The sequence below is a fragment of the Heteronotia binoei genome, chromosome 5 (genome assembly GCF_032191835.1).
Source record: "Heteronotia binoei isolate CCM8104 ecotype False Entrance Well chromosome 5, APGP_CSIRO_Hbin_v1, whole genome shotgun sequence".
NCBI classification, from domain to species: domain Eukaryota; kingdom Metazoa; phylum Chordata; class Lepidosauria; order Squamata; family Gekkonidae; genus Heteronotia; species Heteronotia binoei.
The window spans coordinates 22,007,241-22,014,231 of record NC_083227.1 but is presented as its reverse complement, the minus strand read 5'-3'; positions in this window follow the sequence as shown (position 1 = coordinate 22,014,231).

Below are 6,991 nucleotides of genomic sequence, written 5' to 3'. Positions count from 1 at the left end.
AGAACTTAGAGCACCGTGTATTTCTCTCAAGCACAACTGGAACATAACATATCTTGGACTGCCAGGCATGTGCCTCACCCAGTCTCTGGTTCTTTGCCTCCTTTGCTTCTGGGGGAGACTGTGGAGGGACTGAAGGCAGGCACACCATACTGTGGCAGAAAGGATCGTGGTGGGTCTTACCTTGAAAATCCTGAGGTAAAAGGAAATTGGGTATAACAGGGACCTCTGTCATCAAGGACAGACTAAGAACATAAGAAGAGCCCTGTTGGATCAGACATATGAACATATGAAGCTGCCTTTTACTGAATCAGACCCTCAGTCCATCAAAGTCAGTATTGTCTACTCAGACTGGCAGTGGCTCTACAAGGTCTCAAGCTGAAGTTTTTCATGCCTATTTGCCTGGGCCCTTTTGAGTTGGAGATGACGGGGATTGAACCTGGGACCTTCTAGACTAGGGGTCCAGCATCCTGTACTGAAGACGGCCAGCAACAGGGCATAGGTTAGAGTTACACTGTGCATAAATTGGGATTGGGGTGTCATTTTTTACTCAAAACATTCACTTGTAAATATTAACACTCTTAAAGCATGCTTAAAACATTCACAAAGAAGGAGTAGTCTTACCATGTTTCACAGAGACGGTTGTAAGCAGGCAGCCAAGTTCCCACAGACACGTTAGTAAGTCTCACTGATTCCCATTCATTTCCAATTCTAATGGCCCAAGGAACAACGTTTTTTGTAGCAGGAACTCCTTTGCATATAAGGTAGGATTGCCAAGTCCAATACAAGAAATATCGGGACTTTGGGGGTGGAGCCAGGAGACACTGGGGGTGGAGCCAAGAGCAAGGTTGTGACAAGCATAATTGAACTCCAAAGGGAGTTCTGGCCATCACACTTAGAGGGACCACATGCCTTTTAAATGTCTTCCATCCATTGGAAATAATGGATAGGGGCACCTTCTCTGGGGGCTCATAGAACTGGACCCCCTGGTCCAACCGTTTTGAAACTTGGAGAGTATTTTGGGGAGAGGCACCAGATGCTATGCTGAAATTTGGTGCATCTACCTCAAAAAGACAGCCCTTCCAAAGCCCCAGATACCCACAGATCAATTCTCCATTCTATCCTATGGGAATCCATAGGGAATAATGGAGTGCCCAGCAGACATCCCCCACCCCCCATTTTCTGACGACCCTGAAGTGGGGGGAGGGCTTCCAGAACAGGGGATCCCCTGCCCCCACCTGGAGATTGGCAACGGCAACCTAATATTAGGCCACACACCCCTGCTGTAGCCAATCCTCCAAGAGCTTACAGTAGGCCCTGTAAAAAGAGCCCTGTACGGTCTTGGAGGATTGGCTATAGCAGGGGTGTGTAGCCTAATATGCAAAGGAGTTCCTGCTACAAAAAATATCCCTCCTTTGGGCCATCCAAAATGGCACATCCCCAGACCCCAGAAACTGTCCCCTCCAGCAGGCATCCTGTGGTGCCCCATCCAAACACCAAGAAGCCTGCTATTACAAAGAAAATTTGAATAAGGAACTGGAATGGCTACGTTACCTCTGCTACCCAAAATAAAGTTTGGACTTCTGTCCGCTACATATCATACTTCCCTATATTCAGGAGACTCTGCCCTCTAAAGGGATCTATGCTACTACCTGATCTAAAGCCTGGTTCTTGTGTTCTTATTACTCCAGTGTTGGGGGTTTCTCAGGACAAATGCGTACATGGACACTGACTCCAGTTTGGTGTGGCTAAGAGCAGTGTAATCTAATGTAATCTGAGTATGATTCCTCACTCCTCTGCATGCAGCCAGCTGGGTGACCCTGGGTCAGTCACAGCTCTTTCAGAGCTGTTCTCTCAGTCCCAGTTCTCTCAGAGCATTCTCAGCCCCATCTTCCTCACAGGGCGTCTGTGGTGGGAATAGGGTTGCCAAGTCCAATTCAAGAAATATCTGGGGACTTTGGGGGTGGAGCCAAGATCAAGGCTGTGACAAGCATAATTGAACTCCAAAGGGAGTTCTGGCCATCACATTTAAAGGGATGACACACCTTTTCAATTCCTTCCTTCCATAGGAGATAATGGATAGGGGCACCTTCTTTTGGGGCTCATAAAATTTGACTCCCTGGTCCAATCTTTTTGAAACTTGGAGGGTATTTTGGGGAGAGGCACTAGATGCTATGCTGAAAATTTGGTGCATCTACCCCAAAAAATAGCCCCCAGAGCCCCAGATACCCGCAGATCAATTCTCCATGATTTTCTATGGGAATAAATCTCCATAGGGAATAATAGAGTTCCCAGCAGACATTTCGCTCCCCTCCCCTCCCCCCGCTTTCTGATGACCCTGAAGCGGGGGGGGGGGGGTGTCTCCAAACCAGGGGATCCCCTGCCCCCACCTGGGGATTGGCAACCCTAGGTGGGAAGAGGAAGAGGTTATAAGCTGCTCCAAGACTCCTTCAGGGCAGGATATAAAACCAACTCCTCTTCTTCAGTTGCTGACCAAGAAGTGGCACTCCTCAGTGAAGCTTCAGGGGAAGAATACAAACTGAGATTGCTGGACTGAAGCTGTGAAGAAGTGTGCCTGCACACAAAAAGAATTAAACTTTGTTGATCTTAAAGGTGCCACTGGACTCACATTTTGTTCTGAAGTTCATTCACACATTCAGACCAGGGCTGAATGAATTATTATCTCACTACAGATGCTAATGTTCAACACCAAGCTCCGTTGCATCTTGACTCCTTTCTCCGCAACACCCTTCCCACCCTCTGGCTGGGACATAAGGATTCAAAAATTTCCATTTCAACTAATACCTGACCAGGTGAGCTTTGACTCTTGACAGTCCCTCCCCCCCCCCCCAAAAAAGATTGTTGGTCTTCTCAAAGGTGCCACTGGGGAGTTGAGACATGTGACTTGTGAGATTCTTTGGATTTCAAAGAACTTACTAAGCATTACGTAAATTGGCTGTTCGTACTACAATTGCATTTTCAAAGCTATGTCAGGAGCTTAGTAAACGTGCTTCTTCACATATGTGGGGTTGGCTCTTTACATCATCCTGTCATAGGTACTGGTTTGTGGAAATGCTGTGGAAAGCCAGACATAATGATCTGATCTCACCTTTGAGGAAAAAGCATAAGTGCATTCTCAGAACAGTACCCTTTGCTACAGAAAGAAGGCTACCGAAAGAACACTTCCATTTGGGGAAGGGTGGCAAGCAAGTTACATTCAAATACCACATAATTTAGGAAACGGCTACATGAAAGCCAGTTTGGTGTAGTGGTTAAGTACGTGGACTCTTATCTGGGAGAACTGGGTTTGATTCCCCACTCCTCCACTTGCACCTGCTGGTATGGCTTTGGATTAGAAGATAGAAGAGGGTGAAGATATTGGATTTATATCCCGCCCTCCACTCCGAAGAGTCTCAGAGCGGCTCACAATCTCCTTTACCTTCCTCCCCCACAACAGACACCCTGTGAGGTGGGTGGGGCTGGAGAGGACTCTCACAGCAGCTGCCCTTTCAAGGACAACCTCTGCCAGAGCTATGGCTGACCCAGGGCCATGCCAGCGGGTGCAAGTGGAGGAGTGGGGAATCAAACCCGGTTCTCCCAGATAAGAGTCCACACACTTAACCACTACACCAAACTGGCTCTTCATAGCTATCGCAGAGGCTGTCCTTGAAAGGGCAGCTGCTGTGAGAGCCCTCTCAGCCCCACCCACCTCACAGGGTGTCAGTTGTGGGGGGAGAAGATAAAGGAGATTGTAAGCTGCTCTGAGTATAAATCTGGTATTCTTCTTCTATATAATTTTCTTGGCATGAAGACAGAAGGCAACTGAGAAAGGGCCAAGAAGTGGAAACGCATCTGTAAAAAACATGAATATTCACAGTCGTCTGTCCACTGTGAGAAACGCAAGGACTGGTTTCCTCCAAAGAACAGCAGTTATCAATCATAGTTAATGGTTGCCCAGCTAATGCGATGGTTTTGCCCAGTCTATGAAGCCACCAAGAATACTGTATTTAGCAATAATAGTGTAACAAGGGTTAATACATATGGGAGAACAAATAACAGCTAAAGGTGCACACCTCAGTCTTGATGCAAGTAGTTTTGTGCATCCACAAACTGTGGTAACATCTCATAATAACGACATGGAACAAGAACATGCCAATGAATGTGGACCTGGGTTTTCTGAAAAGAAATGTGTGCTCAGTTCTATTGAGACCAAATGCAAAGGAATTGTTATCTGTTTCTAGAGACATTGGGAAAAGTCACAGCAAAGGAGACAGGGTTGCCAATCCCTAGGTGGGGGCAGGAGATTTCCTATAGGAATAAGTCTCCATAGGGAATAATGGAGTTCCCAGCAGACATTTTTGCTTTCTGATGACCCTGAAGCGGGGGGAGGGTTTCCGAAGCGAAGGGATCCCCTGCCCCCACCTGGGGATTGGCAGCCCTAGGTTGTAATGTTCTATTTTCTATAAATTCCCAGTCTAAATCTGTATTTTCTTTAATTACTCTATTGGTGTTAAATTAGCTGCCTCATAATATAAGGCTAAGTCTGGGTAGTCTATCCCTCCTCTTGCTGGTAAGCGTCTTAAAGTATTGTGTCTTATCCTAGGTTTTTTATATGCCCATAAAAATATATTCACATCTTGTTGCCATTTTCTAAGGACTTTTGAAGCACTCTTGATCGGAAGTGAGCGAAACAAAAAAAGATATCTAGGGAGTATAAAATTCTTAACTAAGTGAAACCTGCCCGGCCAGGTTAAGGTAAGTCTGTTCCAGTCTTAATTGTTTAGTGACTTCTTGATGTAATTTGAAAAAATTATGATAAAATAATTGGTTTAAATTTAGTGGAATTTGGATTCCCAAGTATCGCATTGTTTTTATAATCCAAGAAAAGTTCATTATCTTATTTATTTGTCTTTTAGTGTCATCTGTACTGTTAATTGGGTATATTTCCGATTTACTCGGATTAAAATTAAGTCCAGAAACCTTGCTAAAATTATCTATTGTTGTTTGTAAAACTTTAATAGATTTTTTAGGGTCAATTAAGGATAGCATTATGTCGTCAGCATGCAGGCCAGTTTTCATTTCTCGATTTCCAATTGGTATGCCTGTTATTTTGGTATTTTTCTGTATGTCCTGTGCTAATGGTTCTAGTGCTAAAATAAATAAGAGTGGTGACAAAGGGCATCCCTGTCTAGTCCCTTTTTGCAGATTAATAGGGTTGGAAATAATATTATTAATTTTTATTTTTGGAGAGCCAGTTTGGTGTAGTGGTCAAGTGTGCGGACTCTTATCTGGGAGAACCGGGTTTGATTCCCCACTCCTCCACTTGCACCTGCTGGAATGGCCTTGGGTCAGCCATAGCTCTGGCAGAGGTTGTCCTTGAAAGGGCAGCTGCTGTGAGAGCCCTCTCCAGCCCCACCCACCTCACAGGGTGTCTGTTGTGGGGGAGGAAGGTAAAGGAGATTGTGAGCTGCTCTGAGACTCTTCGGAGTGGAGGGCGGGATATTAATCCAATATCATCATCTTCTTCTGCTGCTGGGTTTTTGTATATAGCATTTATTGCTGATTGGAATTTTAGTCCGAATCCCATTCTTTCCAAAAGTAATTTGAGGTAACTAATTTCTATATTGTCAAACACCTTTTCGGCGTCGAGCAAAATTATTGTAGCTTCTTCTTTTTGAGTTTGACAATGTAAAATTATATTTAGCAGTCTTCTAATACTGTCTGTCATATTGCGGTGCACCACAAAGTCAGTTTGGTCTTTGTTAATATAGTATGGCAAAATTTGTTTTAATCTATTGATTAAGATCTTAGCAAATACTTTGGCATTTGTATTTATGAATGATATTGGCCTGTATGCTGATGTCTCTAAGTGGTTCTTATTTGGTTTTGGAATGACAATAATATTAGCTTCTGACCATGAAGTAGGCATTATTCCAACCTCTATAATATGATTGCATAAATCTTTGAAATGCTCCACTAAGTCATATTTAAACATTTTAAAGAACTCTGTTGGGAATCTGTCAATCCCTGGAGCTGAATTGTTTTTTTAGCTGACCAAAAGCTTCACTTACTTCTTTCATAGTTATTTGTGCCTCTAAGATGTTGTAGTGGTCTGTAGTTGATTTTGGGATGGCCTCATTTGTATCCAGATACTCTTTTATTGCATTTACATTTGGTTGCTTTGAAGTGTATTTGTATCCAGATACTCTTTTATTGCATTTACATTTGGTTGCTTTGAAGTGCATAACTTAGTATAATAGTTTGTGAAGCTTTGTATAATGTTTTGTGGGTTGTGTTTTGTGTATTGTGCCATTTTGAACTTTAATTGCAAAAATTTGTTTTGCCCTCCTTTTTTCTTTAACCTTCTATGCAAGATACCTCAGTGTTCCTTGTGAGCGTTTCCAATGTTGTTGTTTAAGAAATAGCAAGTCCTTTTGTATTTTATCATTATCACAAGATTCTAAGAGCCTGCGTTCTGCCAATAGTTTTTTATATATACGATTGCTTCCTGTGCGTTTATGCTGCCTTTCTAATATCTTTATGTTGTTTTGAATCGTATTAATTTGTGCTATTTTCTCTTTTTTTAGGTGGGAAGAAATCGAGATTAACGGACCGCGAAGAGTGGCCTTGAATGCGCCCCATCTAATTAATTGCGACGTGTCTAATATTTTATTAGTTTTTTTAAAAATTCTGTATTCTCTGTGATATTTGTGCTTGTATATTTTCTCTTAGGAGAATAGACTTATTTGGGGGGGAGGGACGGTGGCTCAGTGGCAGAGCATCTGCTTGGTAAATAATAATAACCGGCACCAAACCACTAAAGTACCAAAAACTGAAGGAAGTGCTTGGATTGCACGTCGTCGACGGATGCACTGCTTTTAATGTTTTAATTTCTTAATTATGTAAATTGTTATTATATTTAAATTGAATTTTATGTTAGAATCTTTGTATTGTGAGCCGCCCTGAGCCCGCCTTGGTGGCGTAGGGCGGGATA